Source organism: Ornithodoros turicata, unplaced genomic scaffold, assembly GCF_037126465.1.
Source record: "Ornithodoros turicata isolate Travis unplaced genomic scaffold, ASM3712646v1 Chromosome68, whole genome shotgun sequence".
In the NCBI taxonomy this organism is placed as follows: domain Eukaryota; kingdom Metazoa; phylum Arthropoda; class Arachnida; order Ixodida; family Argasidae; genus Ornithodoros; species Ornithodoros turicata.
In genome coordinates, this window is record NW_026999389.1 from 433,522 (window position 1) to 460,064 (window position 26,543).

General features: G+C 43.4%; 3 long non-coding RNA genes across 4 annotated transcripts; all 3 read left to right on the forward strand.

Annotated features, from left to right (window-relative positions):
- Positions 1-297: 297 nt before the first annotated feature.
- Positions 298-1,317, forward strand: LOC135374503 (uncharacterized). Its single transcript, XR_010416928.1, has 2 exons — positions 298-603; positions 771-1,317. It is a non-coding gene; the product is annotated as an uncharacterized LOC135374503 (long non-coding RNA).
- Positions 1,318-5,080: 3,763 nt separating this feature from the next.
- LOC135374505 (uncharacterized) lies at positions 5,081-8,463 on the forward strand. 2 transcript variants are annotated; one of them, XR_010416931.1, is made up of 5 exons: positions 5,081-5,250; positions 5,683-5,763; positions 7,211-7,363; positions 8,084-8,204; positions 8,372-8,463. It is a non-coding gene; the product is annotated as an uncharacterized LOC135374505 (long non-coding RNA). The 2 variants fall into 2 exon arrangements; XR_010416930.1 differs by lacking the exon at positions 8,372-8,463 and having other exon boundaries at positions 8,084-8,357.
- Positions 8,464-23,676: 15,213 nt separating this feature from the next.
- LOC135374504 (uncharacterized) lies at positions 23,677-24,487 on the forward strand. Its single transcript, XR_010416929.1, has 2 exons — positions 23,677-23,857; positions 24,031-24,487. It is a non-coding gene; the product is annotated as an uncharacterized LOC135374504 (long non-coding RNA).
- Positions 24,488-26,543: the final 2,056 nt, after the last annotated feature.

The following is a 26,543-nucleotide window of genomic DNA, read 5'->3' on the forward strand; positions in this document are numbered from 1 at the left end:
TGTGCTAAGTAGTATGCTGAGCTTACTCTTCTGTTTGTGTTTGTATATAATTTTTACATTATGATATCATGAAATGTACGTAATCAGTCTCTCTCTCATTTAGTCACTGCTGTGGCATGAAGAGTGGGACTGGGGCACGTAGAGCTACGTAACCTAGCTTTTCCCCCCACTGTCCCGTACTTTTTTGTTGTTGTTGTCGAATGTTATTTGACATAAAATTAAAACAAAAATATTATGCATGGTTTGCATCGCGTCGAAATCTGACGCTCCATGTTTGGGCAACTCACGAGGGAAGGGACGGTACTGCAAAGCGAGCCGTGCGGGCAAAATGGCACGTGCATTTATTCTGGAAAACCAAAATATTGTTTAGAACTATCTTTCGTTAGATAAGACGGGTGGCGATAGCAAGGTGTTATCGCCGATGGTGGTCTCACACGTGCTGTTTCCCTCTTTACTGCGAGGGAACCTGAAGCTTATATAACCCGCAGCGCTACCAAGGCAGACAGGAGAGCCATCCTGGAGGCTAGCGCAAGCAACATCAACGGACGGGTTCCTTCGGCATACGGCAGATTACGGCAGTGGTCTACTAGAGGAAACTACGATGTAAGCGAATAGTTATGCTGTTTGTTGTTGGTTAACCTGAATGTTCTTTGAGGCCGGCTTGTCCAGGGGACATGATCCGACAGTTGGTAGCGGTTTTCTCCAGTGTGCTCATCTTTGTGTTCTCCCGCTTGGCGTTTTATTTGCTGTTTCCCGCCATTTCTTATCAGTCATGCCTGCCAAGAGGAATTCCACCTCCCTCGACAGTGCCGTGAACGAACCTGCGGCACAGGGCCTGCTACAGCAGCTGTCTTCCACTCCGTATGCTTCCCCAAATAGCTCGGCAGCGCATACAGTCCTCGGACACCCGCTGCGCAGGAAGTTGACGGTGGCGACGCTTTCCAGCCACCCGTGGTCGGAAGACTTCATAGACTGGGAACGGCCATCCAAGTCACCGAAGATATCTTCCTGCGTAGGGTGCTGTCCGCCGATACAGACTGCCTTTCCGGTGATATTTTGCACTTGCCAAACCTTCGAAAAGGTGCGAGTGTAGTGATAGCAAGGAGTTATCGCTTAAAGCCCCCCCCCCCCCCCCGAAATCTTAAACATAGTGTCGCTTTTCTACTGCGAGGGAACCTGAAGCGTGTCCAATCAGTAGCGCTACATGCGCGGAAAAAGAAACATCTTGACGAGTGTTGCTGCAGAGGACATATCACGACGCACTGGTTTTCTACAGGGAACTGTGGTTTATGCAAATAAACATACTCCTGTTCGTTACCCTGAGGTTGCTTGTCTTCTCTGGGACTTGTTCGTCACTAGATCCAGTTCGCCTGGTTTGGTTTGCCTCCTCTGTTAACCTCTTAATATTTTCTGAGGTCATGTTTCGAGAGCTGTTCCATTCCAGCTGCAAAATATAGAGTACATTCTACTGAAGCTGAGAACTTCTTCTTGGTGTTAAAACATGTACGACTGACCTGTGTTCTCCGAGGGAAAATTTCAAGTCCTCCTTCCATGCTGCCAGCGAAATAAATGAGTACCCTCTGAGTGTGTGTACGCTTCTTGTTAGATGTGATGTGGGCAGGCATTGCGGGGTCGTCCCATCTATACCATAAATCTAGTAAAAGGTAATTTTTACCTTCTATTTCAAAAGTTTCCCTGTAACCTATGGGCATGACAAACTTCACACAAATCTATAAATAGAGGTTGCCGTCTCCTACCCGCCACACAGACGTAAAAGTTAGAGGCAGGTAGCCATGCCTGCACAAATTAAGACTCCTGCATCGCTTCATAGACACTAAACAACAAATGGTGCAGAAGGTAAAACGGTCTTTTGCTACAGCATACGTAATTCATCTAGAGGCATCCAGTGGCGAAAAACTACTGATCACTACATGCACAAATGAAAACTGCAATTGGAAAATATTTTATTGGCAAACCTTGCACTATACCAGAGGCACGAAGACTTCGCAGTACGAAGACTTCAGCTGTGGTGGACCACATTCACGGTGCATTCGACTGATCGTCTCCATACTCCGAGGCGGAGCGGCTCAGACCACATCTCACTCAGGCTCCGGGCCGGAGGAATCGCGCAGAAGCCGAACGAGGCAGGTTGGAGCGGAGATGGAATGTAAACTCACGTGACTTTCGGTGTTTCCCTGGTGGTAGTACTGATATGTACTACTAGCAAAGTACTAAACATGGCAGGCATGGCGCAACAGACACACCACTCAGCGGAAGCTGGCGCATTCGCATGACCGGAACTCCTCCAGATTTCGCAACCACTCCGACGGCGTTGGGGAGAGCAATCTGGAGCGCTCCGAGCTGGAGGAAAGAGCTCCGAATGAACCAATAGAATGCAGTGAATATGCTGTTTTGACCAATTGAAAATGAAACGTCGCTGCAGGGTGCTCTAGAGCGATCGGAGCCAACCAGTCGAAGGTACCATTAGATTCAGCGAGATACACTCTTTACAGTCCTCACGTTGTAGCAACTTCATCTCAGTACTCCGGAAACGTTCCTGTTCATTCCCGATAGCTGAGAATGACACGTCAGCGACGCCACTATGGTAAATCAGAGGCAGAGCAAAGATCGCAGGATCTGGGTATAGTAGTTTTGTGTAGTTTGGGCAGTAGTAGATTGTTTGCAAACGGCCAGTCGTCTAGTAGCAGGCTAGGGACCCTCGCTGCGTGTATAGATATAATACCCGTGACACAGAGGGAGGCTAGAACTCCTTTGACTGTGAACACACGACAATGGCGATCTCGCAATAATGTATCCTTTAGCGCACTCCAAAATTGCTCCAATGCCTAGGCGATAGGGGCATATAGACTGCACCGTTGCGTTTCTGTCCGCGCAGGGCACCTAAATTTCTTCTGGTAACTTTATTACAGCCCACGTATCCCTTTCTTGCCACTTTTTACTGGGCTTTTTTGGGCGGGAGGTTACTGAAGATTGAGTTTATTACCACTCGAAAAAAGATATGACAAGGAAGATTGGAAAACTATTTCAACGACTGATAAAAGTGTTGAACATAGGTATCTTCTAATAATCGGCGGATGCTGTTATCGAGGCTATGCCTTTCCGTTCGCAAAGGAGATATAGTCGATCTCCTTTTTCGAAAAGGCCCGTTATCTAAAAGGATGATCTCCGCTATCGTGTGCGCCAATGGGCACAAACGCCGTTCGGGTAGGTGTGCTGCTCTGGAAAGGCCTTTAATGTGCCCGTGTGTCTGTGAAGTAAAACGTGTAGCAGAAGTGAGTGCTTGTCTGTGTCAGTTCGTTCTTGTCTCTCTCTCCACTCTACCGAGGGTTTGCATAACCTACGTCACACATCAGTACCGTTGCTCGGCGTACACTGACCCGTCTCATTTCTGCACGGCTGATCATTTCCAGGCTGGAGCTTATGAGGAACATCCACATTCGTGGAATGTTATTGATGACGACATTAGGTCACTTGAGCTCCATTGTCATTGGGAGTGCTGGTTCCAGACAGACTTGTACACGTTACTAAAATAAAAGTAATTGCTTTCCGTTTCAAAAAGAAGGCTGAGTCACCACCAATTAGGGAACAAGTATTCCTGAGAGCCTGCAGATTCTGAACGATGGTGACGGCGTCACTTCAGAAAGTGCGTTTGGTGCTGCTGTAGTGGATGCCATGCACTGCTTACCAGCCATGCTTACTGGCTGCTACTGCTACAACTTCTGCAGTTACCTTTCCCGGGATAACAGTCTAGAAGTAGCAAATGTAATATGAGGCACGGATTTTGTAAGGGTAGCATACTGTAAATGCTCTTACGTCCATTTGTCTTTATACTATTTGTCTTCCTCCGTTCTATTTTTGTCTCTGTAAAACATCGGATCTCTTAGCAACCCGCTCGCCCGCCTTTTTCTTTCTTTTCGGAATAGCAAGCCGGCTCTTTGCCTGGCTAACCTTTCCTTTCTTTTTTTTCTTAATAAACATATCCCCCCCCGCTCGCCCATACTGATTCTAAGGGCGCCGATAATTTTGTGCACTCGTAGTCCTACGTCGCCGTGTGTGGGTCCAGTGTAATTTTTAAAGCCGCGTTCTATTATTGCATCAAGCCAGATAGCAGCAGTTACAGCCCCGCGTGTACAGTCCCGGTCAACCTTAACAACAACACTAGAAAACATCGTTCTCATTTCCCAGCGCTGTAGCAGCCACCCTTGCGCACTGGGGGAATGTTAAGTGAACAAACTCCATGTGTTAAACTAACAGTTCATTTTGTTCATTTAAGATTTCCTCATAGCGCCAAGGGTTGCTGTAATCGCGCTCGGGAACGAGACCCTTTTTCCAATGTTATTATTAAGGTTGACCGGAGCTGTACTTACCTTCTTCTAGGCTATTGCACGCTTATTCCCTTATAAGTCATTACGCCTTTGACGCAGGCACTGGACTGAGCAGGGAAAACCAATTATGAAAGATAGAAGTCACTGAGGCAGCTGTAGGACTCGAACCCACATCTTCTGGATTACGGTTCAGGGCTCTACCAATTGAGCTCAGCTAACACATCCCCCCAGCGACTTCCAAGGGCGCGTCATCTGAAGGGACAAACCAACCACTCTCTCTCACTCGGCCCCCTTTCACTCATACACACATTCATACGACGGGATCGACGCAAACGGCATCTGTTGAACACGAGGCGATTGATGTTCTGAGGCTCACCTCCCCCCCCCCCCCCCAGTGAGTTCCATCTTTCATCATTAATTTCTTAGGAACTTGAGGCTTTGTATGTATTTGTCCGTTCATCTGTTCCAGCCTCAGAACATCAATTGTCTCATGGAAAACCATTCAGTATGTGTCTCTTGGCACCGTCATTGCAATAAACCCATCTGAGCGAAAACATTGGAAATGCATGGTATGGCCAAGCACGTTTGACAAATTTTACAAAGTTTCACAGCTCACAAATCATTTCATCTTTTTCGCTCCATCTCTTTACGCAGATTATCGGTAGGTCGGCTTCAAAGTTTTCACAGGGCATTGTCATGCTGTTATCTAGACGTGCGTCATCTTAATTGATTTGACGGGGCATTTTGCGCGATTCGGTTATCGTTTTTCAGTCTGTCAAAGAACGGGGCTTGGGAACATGCGCCAAGGCCATGCGCAGTGAATGTGTTTGTAGTACAGAAAACAACCCTCTGCACTGCCTCGCCGAACCATCCACCACAACAGGGAAAGCACTGATGTATGGAGGTATTTTCCCGACATTTCTTTCCCATAAAGAACACGGAATCGTTTGCATGCCCTTCCGAACGTCAGCACGTAATCGTCCGCGTTCGGCGAATGGAAATATACCCTGTTCACATGCTCTCTAGACTAAGCCTAACGTGAACCAATGCTGACACATCAACGTAGGTCAGCCCGTTTCAGGAAGTAATGTGTAGCAAATGAATGCTAGGCACAATCATAAAAGTTGTGCCAGTAATAATGTAACGTTTTGCCAAACGAGTTCAAATGCAGTAGCTTTACATGGATGTCAGGAATGGCAATATGTGTCAGCGTCACGTGGTTATAGGATGTCACGTGGTGGTTGCTGTGAATAAAAGTGTCTGTCGTTGAAACCGAAGAAAGCACTAATATCATGAAGACAACAAACTCAAGGAAATGTCGCTGTTTATTCGACAGGTGGCGCTGTACCCCATTCCTCGCTGTGATTTGATTGATGAGTCAGACGGTGAGGACCAATGCATTATCGTTTTCCAAAAGGTACGCAGTGCATACTTTCAGGGCAGAGCGTTTGCGGGCTAGACTTGACCATGAAACAAGCAGTTTTGTCATAGCGAGAGAGCGGGAGCATAGTTGATTTTGAGACACTGTAAGTGTGGTCCATAGAAGTTGGTCGTGTGGTCCATAGAAGTTGGTACTGTGGTGGCGGAGAAGCATGTGTGTTCTCCATTTTCCAGATCGCCACAGTGACGATATCTTGGAGAGCCAACTTGTAGCAGTCGGTAACGCCACTGAGCCGTAAAAGTCATGTTTGAGTCGCCCTGACGAGAGATATTTCGTGGCATCCGAAAGGCGAGCGTTGGCATCAACTCCTGCAGGCATATATCTGGACAGAATGTCGGCAAGGGGTGACACTAATCGTCAATTGAAATACATACCAGAAAGTGAGGCAACTAAAAAAAGTAAGAAACAGTCGGGAAGCAGTATCGGTAAACAAAACACTCTGGAAGTAGAAATCCTAGTAAGAATATATCGAAGTACAGAATAGAAAAATATCCATAGTATCAATAGTCACGAGGTTATCGAAATGCAAGGAGGCCTAAATTATCGGGGACAGTTCGGAGGAACCGTAAGAATTGGTCACAATGTAAAATTACTTAAATTTACGCTAAATAGTAATAGCACCGTAAGTAAACTGTAATCAAAAATATACTCCAAAATTGTAAATAACAGGAGCCAGACACATTGCTCGAAGCACTCAGAGGTAACAGTGAAAAGACATTGTACTAATGTAGTAGCATTATTGTACTAGTAGAAATATTGTTTTGGGGTGACAGGAAGTAGCCTGTAGTATGATGAACGGGTGCCATCCCTTGACCGCTGCTTCGACAACGGCACCCTTTCAACAACGTTCATCACGGTTGTGCGAGGAACCGGAAAGGACCCCGGAGAACACGTCCCCAGCAAAAAGGTCCCTCCAAATGTTCGTCCCACCGAGTTATACTGTCCTGTCCTGGTCAATGACTGTTAGAGTGCAAAGTTTCATGTCATTTTTATTGCTGACATGGCCTTGTACTGGTCGAGGCAGGTGGAAATCATTAGAAGAGTTGTGTAGAATCAGCGTGAAATCAGCATGGAAAGGGGTGAATGAATTGTAGACACTACTATATCATCAGACACTGTACATTAAAGCCTCTCAATTGGGTCCCAATCCAATCTTAAAGTCCCAATCCAGGGACACTCCTTGCTCGCGCCGCGCCGTCGCTCGCGTTTTGAACAGACATGAAGATACTACAAAAAAGTATTTAAAATACGTTGCTAAATACTGAGCGCAAAATGTATTTAAAATACAGTAAGGAAGGTCAGAAATGAAAGTATTTAGAGTAGAGTATCAAATACTACGAAAAGTATTTAAGATACTCAAAGAATAAACAGCCACAGAAGTGTCAAAATATGCCTGCAAATTAGACATATGCTTTATTTGCAGGCGGTAGTAGCTGCATTTCAAAGTGCTCATCCGGCGGCCATCCTCTCTTCCTTTGAGAAACGTTTCCTGAGAGCCCAGTTTAAGGTCAGAGCACACGTGGTGTTTCAAGTCAAATGCTAACAGCGTGGACTTCCTTTGAAGCGGCCTGGAAAGGTAAACTGCTGTCAGGTGCGGCAAAAAAAATAAAAATAAATAAACAGAATGCCCATCTGATTACTCGACAAAACGGGAAGAGTAATTGAGTACTGAGTACTAAATGCTGAAAAAAGTAGCTTAATTACAATACAAATGCTTCTCACGAAGCGTACTCAGCAAGATACTAACATAACAACAAAAGTATTTAACGTGGAGTATTTAGGTTACGGTACTCAAGATACCTCCAAGTCTAGTGTTGAAGGAATTCATGTATGTTATCCGACATCGTAGAACGTGAAAAAACAATGTGCAAGTTTCCGGCGATAACGATTCACAAGTAAAGAGAAAACGGTTGAGAGCATTAAACAGTTCAATTTACGAACAACAAGACTTTCGTGCAGTAGGCTGCACTACTTCATGTTACCTGAAGTCAACCTGAACCAGGTCAACCTGAACAAGTGCAGCCTACTGCACGAAAGTCTTGTTTTTCGTAAATTAAACTATTTAATGCTCTCAACCGTTTTCTCTTTGCTTATGTTATCCGAGAAAAATACTGAACACGAACTAACACAACTGTATAAGGTGTGTACAGTGGCGGATCATTAAAGATCTCTTGAAAGTACAGTGCGTCCGTCCTGTGTCGTCCCTATTGTTTTTAGCATTGTTTTAGCGATTTTATCACGTGTGACCAACGGGTCCAAATTGGTACTTTATTCAAAGATGACCTTTATTCCGCAGGTGGACAGGAAGGAGGACCTCCGAAATTTGGGCTCAGAAAACTGCTCTACCTCTTTTCTATTTTCAGTGAAAAAAAAAGAGAGAGAGGGATACTCCTATTGAGGTCAAATAACCACGCATAGTGAGTGATGCCCTTAATTCTGCAGGTGGACTGGTACAGGAAGGACTTCCGCAATGTAGCCTCTGAAAGCAACAATCTTCTCTGAAGTGTCACTCAAAAAATAAAATGCTCCTATTAAGATGTAATTAGGAACGCAGTACTCAGGAAAGGCCCCGTTTATTCTGCAGGTGGACTGGGGCAAGAAAAAGGACCTCCGAAATTAAGCCACAGAAAACACCAAGAGAATTGTTACCCCGTTTGATGTTCAGTCAAAAAATAAAATACTCCAATTGAGCTTTTACCTCAAGCTCCTCTTTATGCTGCAGGTGGACTGGGACAAGAAGGAGGACCCCCGAAATTTAGCCTCTGGAAACACTAAGAGGGGGGGGGGGGGCTTACACTCTGTTCTATATTCAATAAAGCAAAGAAATGAAACGCTAAAAAAATGAAACGCTAATAAGTACTCAGCTGAAACAACGCACATATACTTAGTTCTTTAGTTTGCAAGTCAGATTTCAGATTCAGATTTTATTTATGCACAATAAACAATGTATACACAAAATACCAACTGGATTGCGAGGAAGGATTGCAAGTAGAATGTGAGAGTAAGAAGGACCGCCGAAATTTGATCTTATCTGTTATGACACTTTCAGCAACGGTATAAAACTTCCTATAGGCTGCTCACAGCAAGAACACACACTCAGAAAAAAGTAAATTTATTTCGCAGGTCGCATGGGAGTGGAAGAACGACCATGGAAATTTCGCCTCGCAGAACATTAATAGGTCAGTGTTACCTGTTTTAACACTTTGAGAAAAGAAATACAAGTGCTTACATTGCTTACAGTAAGCACATAATCACTACAAGGTACTCCTTATTTTGCAGGTAGGATGAAGAAGGACCTTCGAAATTTGGCCCCAGAGAACACCAATAGGTTAGTTTTACCTGTTTCTGCACTTTGACAAAAGAAATACAAGTGCTTACATTGCTTACAGTCAGCACACAATCACTAAAAGGTACTCCTTATTTCGCAGGTAGCATGAAGAAGGACCTTCGAAATTTAGCCCCAGAGAACACCAATGGGTCAGTTTTACCTGTTTCTGCACTTTGAGAAAAGAAATACAAGTGCTTACATTGCTTACAGTCAGCACACAATCACTAAAAGGTACTCCTTATTTCGCAGGTAGCATGAAGAGGGACCTTCGAAATTTAGCCCCAGAGAACACCAATGGGTCAGTTTTACCTGTTTCTGCACTTTGAGAAAAGAAATACAAGTGCTTACATTGCTTACAGTCAGCACACAATCACTAAAAGGTACTCCTTATTTCGCAGGTAGCATGAAGAAGGACCTTCGAAATTTAGCCCCAGAGAACACCAATGGGTCAGTTTTACCTGTTTCTGCACTTTGAGAAAAGAAATACAAGTGCTTACATTGCTTACAGTCAGCACACAATCACTAAAAGATACTCCTTATTTCGCAGGTAGCATGAAGAAGGACCTTCGAAATTTGGCCCCAGAGAACACCAATGGGTTAGTTTTACCTGTTTCTGCACTTTGAGAAAAGAAATACAAGTGCTTACATTGCTTACAGTCAGCACACAATCACTAAAAGATACTCCTTATTTCGCAGGTAGCATGAAGAAGGACCTTCGAAATTTGGCCCCAGAGAACACCAATGGGTTAGTTTTACCTGTTTCTGCACTTTGAGAAAAGAAATACAAGTGCTTACATTGCTTACAGTCAGCACACAATCACTAAAAGGTACTCCTTATTTCGCAGGTAGCGTGACGAAGGACCTTCGAAATTTGGCCCAAGAGAACACTAATAGGTCAGTCTTGCTTGTTATGACACTTTTAGCAAAGAAATAAATGAGCCTATAAGCTGCCCACAGCAAGCACAAACAATCAGAAAAAAGTACCCTTTATCTCGCAGGTCGCATGGGACTCTAAGAACGACCATCCAAATTTGGCCTGAGAGAACACCATTAGGTCAGTTTTACCTGTTTTAACACTTTGAGAAAAAAAATACAAATGCTTACATTGCTTACAGTCAGCACACAATCACTAGACGGTACTCCTTATTTCGCAGGTAGCATGAAGAAGGACCTTCGACATTTGGCCCCAGAGAACACTAATAGGTCAGTCTTGCATGTTATGACACTTTTAGCAAAGAAATAAATGAGCCTATAAGCTGCCCACAGCATGTACACACACTCTGAAAAAGGTACCCTTTATCTCGCAGGTCGCATGGGACTCTAAGAACGACCATCGAAATTTGGCCCCAGAGAACACTAATAGCTCAGTTTTACCTGTTTCAACACTTTGAGGAAAGAAATTCAAATGCTTACATTGCTTACAGTCAGCACAGAATCACTAGAAGGTACTCCTTATTTTATAGGTAGCATGAAGAAGGACCTTCGAAATTTGGCCCCAGAAAACACCAATAAGGTCAGTTTTGCCTGTTAAGACACTTTCACCACAGAAATAAATGTGCCTATAAGATGCTCACAGCAAGCACAACACTCTGAAAAAGGTACCCCTTATCTCGTAGATCGCATGGGACCGGAAGAATGACATCGAAATTTGGCCTCAGAGAACACAGCTAGGTCAGTTTTACCTGTTTCAACACTTTGAGAACAGAATACAAGTGCTTACATTGCTTGCAGTAAGCACACAATGAATAGATGGTACTCCTTATTTCACAGGTGCCGTGAGACTGGAAGAAGGACCTTCGAAATTTGGCCTCAGATCCCACCAAAAGGTCAGTCTTGCATGTTTTAACACTTTGAGCAAAGAAATAAAGGTGCTTTCAGTAAACACACACATTCAGTAGAAGGTACTCCTTATTTAGAAGAAGAATGGGACTGGAAGACGGACCTTCAAAAATTGGCCTCAGAGAACACCAATAGGTATGTCATATCTGTTCAAAGCAGCATTGGGTCGTAAGTTCCAAGTAAGATATCGAGTTACTTTTTGCAGTAGCTAGTTACTTTTCTAGAAAAGTAACCTCTAACTGTAATGAGATAGCGCTTGTAATTAAAGTAACTCCAAAATGTACTCAAGTTACTCAGGTACGGTAATACTTAGCGTGGACGATGCCAGTTCCCTGGCGTCGTCCTGCCGAGGCTTCAGCTATATTGCCGTTTTTCCTAACCGGAACCCTAACCCTAATTTTAAGATACCGCGTAATCCCCCTCCGCATAATAGTGTGCAGTTCATGGTCTAGGAACATTCTTTGTGTATTTCTCTTCATGTTCCAGAGCCGTCACCATCCATAGTTTGGGAAACACTGACCCACCGTGCCGTTAAGCCTCGGGAAAGTATCAGTCTAAAAGTATGCAAGGCCAGTACAAATGCAAAAAAAAGAAGATTTTTATGGTTGTATTTATTCGATTTTTTTTCTTATAGGGTAACTGTAAAGCAACCAAGTTAGTTAACGTGATAACTGTAGCTGTAACTATTTAGCTTTCAAAAGCAGTTAACTGTAACTCAGTTTCTACTTTGCAGGCTAACATTGCTTACATTGGTGCTGATTTTAGTTATATTTACTGAGTTACATTTTGTAGTAGCTTACCCATGACTCAAGTGACTTTGAAGTGTCTAGATCGAGTTGTAATATGGGGTTTATTTTATTTTGCATGTGGGAATGAAAGGAACGAAGGATCTTTGGAGCACAGGGTGAAACTACAGGTTTGTGTAATAAAGGAGGAGAGGGGAGGGAGTTATAATGCTTGCTCCTTTCCTTCCCCCTTTCGTTCTATTGGTTAGAGGTTGTTATTCAGAAGCGTGTGTGTGTGCATATGTTTGATTCTGTGAATAAATCTCTGGGTGGACACTTTGCAGTTGTGTTGTTGCTCTCTGTCATCCTTCACAATGCGTACCCCATACAAAGCACCCCATTTCAGCACTGGTGAAGGACCTTGGAAATTTGGCATCCTAAAACGCCAAGAGCTGTATATTGCTCCATATAGTGCGCTCTATGTTGCAGGAGGAATGGCGCACGCAGCACTACAAAGACAGGCCATTATAAACTTCGTTGGTCCGTAATGTTCTCTAGTGCTGAATATAATTTATTCCTAACAGCGCGATGCTAAGGAGACGTTCAGAACATGGAATTCAGAATGCTGGAAAGGTAAGCAGCGCTTGCCTTGATGGCGCTAAAACTATTCTTGAAAAGTTCGTCCCCGTAAACAAAGTACCAGAAGGGACAGAAGGATCTCGCCTCCCTCCCCCATACGACATTTTAGACTTTCCGTTAACCTGAAGATCTTCCTCAAATCCATTAAGTGAAATGGACTCGTCCAGCAGGGAGGTAAAGGACACCCCCATTGGTCGAGTCCATTAATCAGCTCAGTAAAATAAGCACAAGTGGCAGTCCTCGAAGCCAAAATCATGAAATTTCTGTGCAAAGCGCAGCGCCCCCTAGCGGGAACGTCCGGAACTAATTCAAGGCCACGTTTGAGGTCAAACAAGGTTAAACAAGGTCGATCAAGGTCAGACAGGGTCAATCAAGGTCAAACGGGATTAAAAATTTTGGGCCATTTTCGCCAAAATGTTCCGAGTTTGAAGGTCGTTCTAGAGGTCATGTAGAGGTCAAGTGGAGGTCATCCACGGTCGTTCAAGATCAATCAAGGTGACTTCTAGGAAATGGACTCGTCCAGGGAGGGAAAGGCCACCCCTCGGACGAGCATTTTTACAATGGACTCGTCGGAGGGGTGTCCTTTCCCTCCCCGGACGAGTCCATTAATGGACTCGTCCGACGTAGGAACCTGCTTCTGGCGGAGTCCATTTTCCCACGTTTGCTTTGCAGGGCTGTGCGCCCCATTTGGTACAACGAGGCGCTGCAGTTTCGTAAGGGTAAACATTACGAAATTTAATTACGGGACACATCAGATGTTTAGAAAGTGCGGTTGGACCTAACGAGCACTGCTTAATATTGAATTCTGTAAGTCATCTACGATTAGACAGCTTACCTTTGCTCGGTTACCAAACATTCTGCACGTTTCTGTCAAAACCATGCTTTATATGGCCTGGATTAATTTTATTAAACATTGAATCAAAGAGACAAAGTTTAATCGCATATTAAATGCAACTGAATAACGAAAGAATTGACACCCGACGGAGTCTTCCGCGGTGAAGTTCTTGAAGTACCACCATCCCGTCCTTTTTGGCAATGTTTACAGCGACCAAATTTCGGTAGTCGTTGTTCCTCTCGAATTCCATCTGCAGAATAAAGAGCACGTTTTACTGAGCATTTTTGCTTATTTTCAGCTGAATAGGATCATTTTTATTATTTAACTGAACATGGAAAATATAAGGAAAGTTTTCTGTGGCCAAATTTCGGCTGTCGTTTTTCCTCTTACATTTTACCCGCAGAATAAACAGCACCTTTTACTGAGTGCGGTTGTTTCAGCTGAATAGGACCATTTTTATTATTTAACTGAACATGGAAAATGTAAGGAGAGTTTTTTTAGGCCAAATTTCGGCGGGCGTTTTCTCTCTCCTATTCTACCAGAGGAATAAACACCACCTTTTACTGGGTATGTACGATTAGTTTAGAGCTCAATAGGAGCATTTTTATTATTTCACTGAATATCGAATGGAAGGTCTGGGTGTTTTGTCCGCCTAAATTTCAGCGGTTGTTTTTCCTGTACCATTCTACCTGGAAAGCAGGGAGCCCCTTTTACCAAATTTGTGTGCTTAGTTTCAACTAAAATAGGAGGCTATTATTTCACTGAACAAGAAAAAGAAGGTGGGACTAACCTTGGAGTTTTCTGACGTCCAATTTAGGCGGTCGTTATCCCTCTCGTTCCACCTGCAGAATAAAGAGCTGAATATGTGTGCTTAGTTTCAACTAAATAGGAGACTCTCTATTATTTCACTGAACAAGAAAAAGAAGGTAGGACTAACCTTGGAGTTTACTGACGTCCAAATTAGGCGGTCGTTGTCCCTCTCGTTCCACCTGTAGAATAAAGAGCTGAATATGTGTGCTTAGTTTCAACTAAATAGGAGACTCTCAATTATTTCACTGAACAAGAAAAAGAAGGTAGGACTAACCTCGTAGTTTTCCCCCGTCCAATTCGGCGGTCGTTCACTCTCTCGTTCCACCTGCAGAATAAAGAACTGGATATGTGTGCTTAGTTTCAACTAAATAGGAGACTCTCTATTATTTCACTGAACAAGAAAAAGAAGGTAGGACTAACCTTGGAGTTTTCTGACGTCCAATTTAGGCGGTCGTTGTCCCTCTCGTTCCACCTGCAGAATAAAGAGCTGAATATGTGTGCTTAGTTTCAACTAAATAGGAGAATCTTTATTATTTCACTGAACATGGAAAAGAAGGTAGGACCAACCTTGGAGTTTTCTGACGTCCAATTTCGGCGAAGGAACACCTTTTGCTAAATATGTGTGTCTAATTTCTGCCCAATAGAAGCACTTGTATGAAGAAGATTAGACTAACCTTTTGCTTTCCTGAGGCTTCGAAGACTCTTCTTCCAGGCCCAACCCACCAGCAACACAAGTAGCTTCTTTTACTGATTGTGTCTGTATAATTTCAGCTCAATAGGAGCTTTTCTAGAAAGCAGGTCAGACTAACGTTTTGGTTTCGTAAGGCTTCGAAGGCTCTTCTTAGAGGCTCAACACTACTGCAACACAAGGAACATCTTTCACTGAGTAACTCGGTTTAATTTCAGCTCAATAGAAGCATTTTTATAAAGCATTTTTACAAAGACGGCCAGAATAACCTCTTGGATCCCTAAGGCTTCGAAGGCTATTCTTCCAGGTCCAACACACCTGCAACAGAAGGATCACTTTTTACTGAACGCGTTTTAATTTCAGTTCGACAGAAGGATTTTTATTAGGGATGTGCCAACCGAATACGCGAATCCTCGAATACTAGGCAAGGATTCGAGATTCGGGGATCCGAATCTCAGTGCCCAAAATGGCGAATCGAATCTTTCGAACCTACCAACCACGTTTGTTTGTTTCCGTTTAAAATCAGCGCCTTCGGAATCCGCCGAAAGCCTGATTTGTCGGCCATTGTTCTGGACTGAGAGGTCAGGCAGAAACTCTCACATTAATTTTTTTTAAAAAAGTAACATGGTTTTGCTTTTGATTGTTTTAGTTTTGTGGAAACAATTCACACTCAAGAATTATGTATTTCCTGTAATCGACGAGCAACATGTTAAATAAATTACACTTAACCAGAAATATATGGTATATTTCTGTCCTGAAAGCGAACTATTATTTAATTTGTTTTTCATTATACACATCTATTATATTCTGCTTCAAAACACTTTTCACTATAAGTGTCTTTTTCTCTGGGTTTTTAAACTATTTTTAAGGAAGGATTCGAAAGATTCGAGATTCGTAAGATTCGAGGATTCCCAGAACCTTCCTTAGATTCGGATTCGGAAAATTATGGATTCGTCCCATCTCTAATTTTTATTTCTGCAGTGAAAATGGAAAAGAAGATAAGGCAACCTCTTTGCTTCCTGGACCATATTTCGAAGGCTGTTCTTCCACGCCCAACCCAACTGCAATATAAGGAGCATCCTTTACTGAATATGTGTATTTATTTCCTGCTTAATAGAAGCATTTTTAGAAAGATCAGACTAACCTCTTGGTTTCCTGAGGCTTCGAAGGCTCTTCTTCCAGGCCCAACCCACCTGCATTATAAGGAGCATCCTTTACTGAATATGTGTATTTGTTTCCAGCTTAATAGAAGCATTTTTAGAAAGATCAGACTAACCTCTTGGTTTCCTGAGGCTTCGAAGGCTCTTCTTCCAGGCCCAATCCACCCACAATATAAGGAGCATCCTTTACTGAATATGTGTATATATTTCCCGCTTCATAGAAGCATTTTTAGAAAAATCAGACTAACCTCTTGGTTTCCCGAGGCTTCGAAGGCTCTTCTTCCACGCCCAACCCACCTGCAATATAAGGAGCATCCTTTACTGAATATGTGTATTTATTTCCTGCTTAATAAAAGCATTTTTAGAAAGATCAGACTAACCTCTTGGTTTCCTAAGGCTACGCAGGCTCTTCTTCCAGGCCCAATCCACCTGCAATATAAGGAGCATCCTTTACTGAATATGTGTATTTATTTCCCGCTTCATAGAAGCATTTTTAGAAAGATCAGACTAACCTCTTGGTTTCCTGAGGCTTCGAAGGCTCTTCTTCCAGGCCCAACCCACCTGCATTATAAGGAGCATCCTTTACTGAATATGTGTATTTGTTTCCAGCTTAATAGAAGCATTTTTAGAAAGATCAGACTAACCTCTTGGCTTCCTGAGGCTTCGAAGGCTCTTCTTCCAGGCCCAACCCACCTGCATTATAAGGAGCATCCTTTACTGAATATGTGTATTTGTTTCCAGCTTAATAGAAGCATTTTTAGAAAGATCAGACTAACCTCTTGGTTTCCTGAGGCTTCGAAGGCTCTTCTTCCAGGCCCAATCCACCCACAATATAAGGAGCATCCTTTACTGAATATGTGTATTTATTTCCTGCTTCATAGAAGCATTTTTAGAAAAATCAGACTAACCTCTTGGTTTCCCGAGGCTTCGAAGGCTCTTCTTCCACGCCCAACCCACCTGCAATATAAGGAGCATCCTTTACTGAATATGTGTATTTATTTCCTGCTTAATAAAAGCATTTTTAGAAAGATCAGACTAACCTCTTGGTTTCCTAAGGCTTCGAAGGCTCTTCTTCCAGGCCCAACCCACCTGCATTATAAGGAGCATCCTTTACTGAATATGTGTATTTATTTCGTGCGTAATAGAAGCATTTTTAGAAAGATCAGACTAACCTCTTGGTTTCCTGAGGCTTCGAAGGCTCTTCTTCCAGGCCCAACCCACCTGCATTATAAGGAGCATCCTTTACTGAATATGTGTATTTGTTTCCAGCTTAATAGAAGCATTTTTAGAAAGATCAGACTAACCTCTTGGTTTCCTGAGGCTTCGAAGGCTCTTCTTCCAGGCCCAATCCACCCACAATATAAGGAGCATCCTTTACTGAATATGTGTATTTATTTCCTGCTTCATAGAAGCATTTTTAGAAAAATCAGACTAACCTCTTGGTTTCCCGAGGCTTCGAAGGCTCTTCTTCCACGCCCAACCCACCTGCAATATAAGGAGCATCCTTTACTGAATATGTGTATTTATTTCCTGCTTAATAAAAGCATTTTTAGAAAGATCAGACTAACCTATTGGTTTCCCGAGGCTTCGAAGGCTCTTCTTCCACGCCCAACCCAACTGCAATATAAGGAGCATCCTTTACTGAATATGTGTATTTATTTCCTGCTTAATAGAAGCATTTTTAGAAAGATCAGACTAACCTCTTGGTTTCCTGAGGCTTCGAAGGCTCTTCTTCCAGGCCCAACCCACCTGCATTATAAGGAGCATCCTTTACTGAATATGTGTATTTGTTTCCAGCTTAATAGAAGCATTTTTAGAAAGATCAGACTAACCTCTTGGTTTCCTGAGGCTTCGAAGGCTCTTCTTCCAGGCCCAATCCACCCACAATATAAGGAGCATCCTTTACTGAATATGTGTATTTATTTCCTGCTTCATAGAAGCATTTTTAGAAAAATCAGACTAACCTCTTGGTTTCCCGAGGCTTCGAAGACTCTTCTTCCACGCCCAACCCACCTGCAATAAAAGGAGCATCCTTTACTGAATATGTGTATTTATTTCCTGCTTAATAAAAGCATTTTTAGAAAAATCAGACTAACCTCTTGGTTTCCTAAGGCTACGCAGGCTCTTCTTCCAGGCCCAATCCACCTGCAATATAAGGAGCATCCTTTACTGAATATGTGTATTTATTTCCCGCTTCATAGAAGCATTTTTAGAAAGATCAGACTAACCTCTTGGTTTCCCGAGGCTTCGAAGGCTCTTCTTCCACGCCCAACCCACCTGCAATATAAGGAGCATCCTTTACTGAATATGTGTATTTATTTCCTGCTTAATAGAAGCATTTTTAGAAAGATCAGACTAAACACTTGGTTTCCTGAGGCTTCGAAGGCTCTTCTTCCAGGCCCAACCCACCCACAATATAAGGAGCATCCTTTACTGAATATGTGTATTTATTTCCTGCTTCATAGAAGCATTTTTAGAAAGATCAGACTAACCTCTTGATTTCCTGAGGCTTCGAAGGCTCTTCTTCCCGAAGGCTCTTCTTCCAGGCCCAACCCACCTGCAATATAAGGAGCATCCTTTACTGAATATGTGTGTTTATTTCCTGCTTAATAGAAGCATTTCTAGAAAGATCAGACTAACCTCTTGGTTTCCTGAGGATTCGAAGCCTCTTCTTCCAGGCCCAACCCACCCACAATATAAGGAGCATCCTTTACTGAACATGTGTATTTGTTTCCAGCCTAATAGAAGCATTTTTAGAAAGATCAGACTAACCTCTTGATTTCCTGAGGCTTCGAAGGCTCTTCTTCCAGGCCCAACCCACCCACAATATAAGGAGCATCCTTTACTGAATATGTGTATTTATTTCATGCTTAATAGAAGCATTTTTAGAAAGATCAGACTAACCTCTTGGTTTCCTGAGGCTTCGAAGGCTCCTCTTCCAGGCCCAGCCCACCTGCAATATAAGGAGCATATTTTACTGAGTATGCGTGTTTAGTTTCAGCTCAATAGGAACACTTTCATTTCTGTACTGAAAATAGAAAAGAAGGTACCTGTTCGTTTCCTGAGGCAATACTTCAAAGGCGCTTCTTCAAGGCCCAACCCACCTGCAATATAAGAAGGTCCTTTACTGAATATGTGTATTTATTTCCTGCTTAATAGAAGCATTTTTAGAAAGATCAGACTAACCTCTTGGTTTCCTAAGGCTTCGGAGGCTCTTCTTCCAGGCCCAACCCACCTGCAATATAAGGAGCATCCTTTACTGAATATGTGTATTTATTTCCTGCTTAATAGAAGCATTTCTAGAAAGATCAGACTAACCTCTTGGTTTCCTGAGGATTCGAAGCCTCTTCTTCCAGGCCCAACCCACCCACAATATAAGGAGCATCCTTTACTGAACATGTGTATTTGTTTCCAGCCTAATAGAAGCATTTTTAGAAAGATCAGACTAACCTCTTGATTTCCTGAGGCTTCGAAGGCTCTTCTTCCAGGCCCAACCCACCCACAATATAAGGAGCATCCTTTACTGAATATGTGTATTTATTTCATGCTTAATAGAAGCATTTTTAGAAAGATCAGACTAACCTCTTGGTTTCCTGAGGCTTCGAAGGCTCCTCTTCCAGGCCCAGCCCACCTGCAATATAAGGAGCATATTTTACTGAGTATGCGTGTTTAGTTTCAGCTCAATAGGAACACTTTCATTTCTGTACTGAAAATAGAAAAGAAGGTACCTGTTCGTTTCCTGAGGCAATACTTCAAAGGCGCTTCTTCAAGGCCCAACCCACCTGCAATATAAGAAGGTCCTTTACTGAATATGTGTATTTATTTCCTGCTTAATAGAAGCATTTTTAGAAAGATCAGACTAACCTCTTGGTTTCCTAAGGCTTCGGAGGCTCTTCTTCCAGGCCCAACCCACCTGCAATATAAGGAGCATCCTTTACTGAATATGTGTATTTATTTCCTGCTTAATAGAAGCATTTCTAGAAAGATCAGACTAACCCCTTGGTTTCCTGAGGCTTCGAAGGCTCTTCTTCCAGGCTCAACCCACCCACAATATAAGGAGCATCCTTTACTGAATATGTGTATTTGTTTCCAGCCTAATAGAAGCATTTTTAGAATGATCAGACTAACCTCTTGGTTTCCTGGGGCTTCGAAGGCTCTTCTTCCAGGCCCAACCCACCCACAATATAAGGAGCATCCTTTACTGAATATATGTATTTATTTCCTGCTTAATAGAAGCATTTTTAGAAAGATCAGACTAACATCTTGGTTTCCTGAGGCTTCGAAGGCTCCTCTTCCAGGCCCAGCCCACCTGCAATATAAGGAGCATATTTTACTGAGTATGCGTGTTTAGTTTCAGCTCAATAGGAACAGTTTCATTTCTGTACTGAAAATAGAAAAGAAGGTACCTCTTCGTTTCCTGAGGCAATACTTCAAAGGCGCTTCTTCAAGGCCCAACACACCTGCAATATAAGGAGCATCCTTTACTGAATATGTGTATTTATTTCCTGCTTAATAGAAGCATTTTTAGAAAGATCAGACTAACCTCTTGGTTTCCTAAGGCTTCGAAGGCTCTTCTTCCAGGCCCAATCCACCCACAATATAAGGAGCATCCTTTACTGAATATGTGTATTTATTTCCTGCTTCCTAGAAGCATTCTTAGAAAGATCACACTAACCTCTTGGTTTCCTAAGGCTTCGAAGGCTCTTCATCCAGGCCCAATCCACCCACAATATAAGGGGCATCCTTTACTGAATATGTGTATTTATTTCCTGCTTCATAGAAGCATTTTTAGAAAGATTACACTAACCTCTTGGTTTCCTAAGGCTTCGAAGGCTCTTCTTCCAGGCCCAATCCACCCACAATATAAGGAGCATCCTTTACTGAATATGTGTATTTATTTCCTGCTTCATAGAAGCATTTTTAGAAAGATCAGAGTAACCTCTTGGTTTCCTGAGGCTTCGAAGGCTCTTCTTCCAGGCCCAGCCCACCTGCAATATAAGGAGCATATTTTACTGAGTATGCGTGTTTAGTTTCAGCTCAATAGGAACAGTTTCATTTCTGTACTGAAAATAGAAAAGAAGGTACCTCTTCGTTTCCTGAGGCAATACTCCAAAGGCGCTTCTTCAAGGCCCAACCCACCTGCAATATAAGAAGGTCCTTTACTGAATATGTGTATTTATTTCCTGCTTAATAGAAGCATTTTTAGAAAGATCAGACTAACCTCTTGGTTTCCTAAGGCTTCGAAGGCTCTTCTTCCAGGCCCAATCCACCCACAATATAAGGAGCATCCTTTACTGAATATGTGTATTTATTTCCTGCTTAATAGAAGCATTTTTAGAAAGATCAGACTAACGTCTTGGTTTCCTAAGGCTTCGAAGGCTCTTCTTCCAGGCCCAATCCACCCACAATATAAGGAGCATCCTTTACTGAATATGTGTATTTATTTCCTGCTTAATAGAAGCATTTTTAGAAAGATCAGACTATCCTTTTGGTTTCCCGAGGCTTCGAAGGCTCTTGTTCCAGGCCCAACCCACCTGCAATATAAGGAGCATATTTTACTGAGTATGTGTGTTTAGTTTCAGCTCAATAGGAACAGTTTCATTTCTGTACTGAAAATGGAAAAGAAAGTACCTCTTCGTTTCCTGAGGCAATACTTCAAAGGCGCTTCTTCAAGGCCCAATCTGCCTGCAATACAAGGGGCATCTTTTAGAGTACTTCCTGGGGACATATTTCGAAAGCCTTTCTTCCAGTACCATCTGACCTGCAATATAAGGAGCAATTTCTACTGAGTATGTGTGTTTACTTTCAGCTCAATTAGAGTATTTTTATTTCTGCACTGAAGATGGAAAAGAAGGTACCTCTTGATTTCCTGAGGCCATACTTTGGAGGCCCTTCTTCAAGGCTCAATCCACCTGCAATACAAGGAAATCTTTTACTGAATATGTTTGTTTAATTTCAGTTCAACAGAACCATTTTTACAAAGAAGGTCATGGTAACCTATTAGTGCTTCCTGGGGACATATTTCGAAAGCCTTTCTTCCAGTAACATCCCACTTGCAATATATGTATGTGTGGTTAATTTCACCTCAGTAGGATCATTTTTATTTTATATTTTTATTTCTCAGAAAGGTCAATCTTTTGTACAATTTTACCTGCAAAATGAAGAGCATCTACTACTGAGTATGTGTATGTACACATTACTTCCTGAAATGGGTTGACCTGGGCTGACCTACGTTGATGTGCCAGCATTGGTTCACGTTAGGCTTAGTCAAGAGAGCATGTGAACAGGACATATTTCTATTCGCTGAACACGGACGATTACGTGCTGACGTTCGGAAGGCCATTCGAACGATTCCGTGTTCTTTATGCGAAAGAAATGGCGGGAAAATACGTCCAAACATCAATGCTTTCCCTGTTGTGCTGGTAGGTTCGGCGAGGCACTGCAGAGGGTTGTTTTCTGTACTACAAACACATTCACTGCGCATGGCCTTGGCGCATGTTCCCACGTCCCGTTCTGTGCCAGACTGAAAAAAGATAATCGCGCAAAACCCCGTCAAATCAATGAAGATCACGCACGTCTAGATAACAGTATGACAATGCCCTGTGAAAACTTTGAAGTGAGCCTGCCGATAATCTAAAAGTATGAAATGATTCGTGAGCGCTGAAACTTTGCTCAATTTGTCAAACATGCTTGGCCATACCGTGCGTTTCCATTGTTTTTGCTCAGATGGGTTTATTGCAAGGACGATACCGACAGACGCGCGCTGAATATATGGTTTTCTATATTCAGTCCAGTGCCTGCTCTAAAGGCGTAGGTACACGCGATAACTGCTATGCTGTTACATGCAATAATAGAACACGGCTTCAGAAATTACACTGGGCCCGCCGTAGGGCTACGAATGCACCAAATTACCGGCGCCCTTAGAATCAGTATTGGCGCACGGGTTACTAAGAGACCCAGTATTTTAGAGACAAAAATAGAACGGAGAAAAACGAATAGTGGAATGACAAACGGACTCAAGGGCATTTACGGTACGGCGCCCTTACAGCATCCGTGTCTCATGTTTCATTTGCTATACTTCTAATCTTGTTAGCCCAGGAAAGGTAACTGTAGAAGTTGTAGCAGTAGCAGCCAGTATGTGAACGGCAACAGAACAGGGAACTGTTCACGGCACAGCAACCAGCTTCAGAATAAGAATCTGTTGAACGAAGAAAATACATTAACGGAAATCAACCACACACCATCACAAAAGTTGCTTCGCGACTTATCACAGACTTATCGCGACTTATCGCGACTTATCCATCATGAGGGTGATACAGCAGTATATTACCGACAATTCTTTATAGATGCGCACATTACCCAAATTATGCTTGCTGCAGGTAGTTCGTCTTTGCCGCTGAGGGTAAAGACTGCTGACTCTATACTCCCTTTACGAATATGAGTTTTTGTGCTAAGTAGTACTCTGTGCTTACTCTTCCGTTTGTGTTTGTATATAATTTTTATATTATGATATCATGAAACGTACGTAATCTCTCTCTCTCTTAATCACTGCTGTGTTCGCATGAAGAGTGGGACTGCGGCACGTAGAGCTACATAATGTAGCTTTCTTTCCCCAGTGTCCTGTACCCCTTTATTTCTTAATTTTTGTTGTTGAAATATGACATACAATTAGAACAAAAATATTATGCATGTTTTACATCGCCTCGAAATCTGACATTTTATGTTTGGGCAACTCTCGAGGGAAAGGGCGGTACTGCAAAGGAAGCCGTGCGGGCAAAATGGCACGCGCATTTATTCTGGAAAACCAAAATATCGTTTAGAATTATCTTTTGCAAGATAAGAAGGGTGGCGATAGCAAGGTGTTATCGACGATGGTGGTCTCACACGTGCTGTTTCCCTCTTTACTGCGAGGGAACCTCAAGCTTATATAACCCGCAGCGCTACCAAGGCAGGAGGGAGAGCCATCCTGGAGGCTTGCGTGAGCAACGTCGACGGACGGGTTCCTTCGGCAGATTACGGCAGTTGTCTACTACAGGAAACTACGATGTAAGCGAATGACTATGTTATTAGTTGCTGGTTAACCTGAATGTTTGTGTTCTCTGGAGCTGGCTTGTCCAGGGGACATGAGCAGATAGTTGGTAGCGGTTTTCTCCAGTGCTTTCATCTTTGTGTTCTCCCCTCTTGTGTTTTATTTACTGTTTCCCGCCGCTTCTTATCAGTCATGCTTGCCAAGAGGAATTCTAGCTCCCTCGACAGTGCCGTGAACGGACCTGCTACAGCAGATGCCTTCCACTTCGTATGCTTCCCCAAATAGTTCAGCAACACAGCCCTCGGAAACCCGCTGCGCAGCAACTTTACGGTAGCAGCGCCATCAGAGTCGACGACGTCGTCCTCCTGCGTAGGGTGCTGTCCGCGGATACTGACTGCCCTTCCGCTGAAATTTTGCCCTTGTCAGACCTTTGAAAAGGTGGGAGTGTGGTAATAGGAAGGAGTTATCGCGAAGTCCCCCATCTTAAACATGGTGTCCCTTCTCTACTGCGAGGGAACCTGAAGCTTGTCCAGCCGTGGCTGGAAAACAAACGTCTTCACTAGTGTTGCTGCAGAGGACAGATTACGACGCAGTGGTTTTCTACAGGAAACTGTCGTGTATGCAAATAAACATGCTGTTGTTGGTTACCCTGAGGTTGCTTGTCTTCTTTGGGACATATGCATTTGTCACTACACGTAGTTCGCCTGGTTTAGTTTAGCCCCCTCTGCTAACCTCTTTTTCTGAGGTCAAGTTTCGAGAGCCATTCCAGCTGCAACTTTTCTTGTTAAAAATGTACGACTCACCTGTGTTGTTCAGAGCCCAAATTTCGAAAGTCCTCCTTCCATGCTACCTGCGAAATAAGTAGCTTCGGAGTGTGTGCGGGCTTCTACAGCTCGCCGTGGGGGCTAGGCAGTCCTGCTCTTCGTTTTCAGGGCGAGAGCAATACTATTTGTTAGATGTCACGTGGGCAGGCATGGGAAAGGGTAAAAATTTCCATTTTTACCTTTCATTTCGAAAGTTTCCCTGCAACCTTTGGGCACTTACCACCCCCTACCCCGCCACACAGACGTAAAAGTTCGATGCAGTCTGCAATGCCTGCACAAATTAAGGCTCCTGCATCGCTTAATGGACGCTACACAACAAATGGCGCTGAAAATCACTTCTCGTCAGTGCACAAGGCAAAACGGTCTTTTGCTATAGCGTACGTAATTCATCCAGTGGCGAAAAACTACCGATCACTACATGCACAAATGAAAAACTACAATTGGGAATTCAGTCTCCGAGCCAGAGGAATCGCCCAGGAAGAAGAAAGCGGCAGGTTTGAGCAGAGGAACGGAGATTTAATGTTAACTCATGTGACTTCCGGTGTTTCCCTGGTATGTACTGGTAGTGAAAACAAGGACGACGCAAAAAGCTAAACATGGCAGGCATGGCGCAACAGACACACTACTCAGCGGAAGTTGGCGCATGACCGGAACCCAACCAGATTTCGCAACCGCTCCGACGGCGTTGGTGAGAGCAATCTAGTTGTCAACTGCCACTCCGTTATTGGGGTGCACGAGCCCACAAAACAAGCAAGGAAGAGCTAAGCAGAGGTTAGTACAGATCATGGTAGTACGGGAGAAAAAAAAGGGGTGAGTGGCCTCCATCTATAGAGGCCATTACAGTCCGCGCTCTTCGCTCGCAGTTACGCTCGCGACGTACACTCGGATATCGTCTAATAATTTGAACGTTATCAGAGGACCGTCTGCATATCCGAGCATTCGATTGTCCTCAGGCTATTGTCTTGGGTTTATTGGTTGTACGTTTTAGTTCCCCCCACCCCACCCCACACACACACACACCTTGGGAATTCTTTGCTTTACGCCGAAAAAGTCATGTAGGGACGCCATGGTACAGACGGAGAAATCGAAATGGGACCTCTTGTCCAGAAGGCGGGAGGTCCGTGAAACGTTAGATTCCCCTTCAAAAAATCTGCCTCCCCCCCCCCCCGCGAAGTAGATCTTTGCTTTGCGATACCTCAATTTTTTTAGTTCCACCAAAAGGCACATGCCAAAGAAAGCAGCTACGGGTGTCACCCCCCTTACCACCCCCACAGACGCAAATACATGGTATATCCCTCAACAGCTGTTATTCCGCAGTAATTCCAGTCCACGGTGGGTCTCAAGACGACAAAGAAATTGTTTCAAAAGCTTCAAAAGTTTCAAAAAAGTTTCAAACCAGCAGCCATCTTGGCCTCACCTTGCCGTGTTTGCAGATAGCGGACAAACACCGGGGAAGTGTGCGCTGGCTATCATATAGGTAAACAATGGGCACATAGGGATGATATGGTCACCGCTGACAAAACTTTCCGTGGGAGGCTGGTCTCAGGAAGAATTTGTAGAACCGACCGCCGCTTATTTACTATAGATGACAATGCATCTTGCATAATTCCATTCAGGTATGCAGATTTCAATTGTGTGGCGCCCCTAATAAAGTACACATTAATCCTTTCCGCGATGGACGCTATAGCACAATAGCTAGGGTCGCTTCTAGCGAAGCGCAGGTTACAAATTCAGCCTATTGCCTCGTCCCAAAAATAAAGCTGTTGGAACATATTGGTATTGAATACGGCTAGGACAAAAACGCCCTCTTCACGCTTGTACGTTTGGTATGTCACTGCAATTTTAAGGTAAAAAAACATCTGATCACAACAACAGAGGC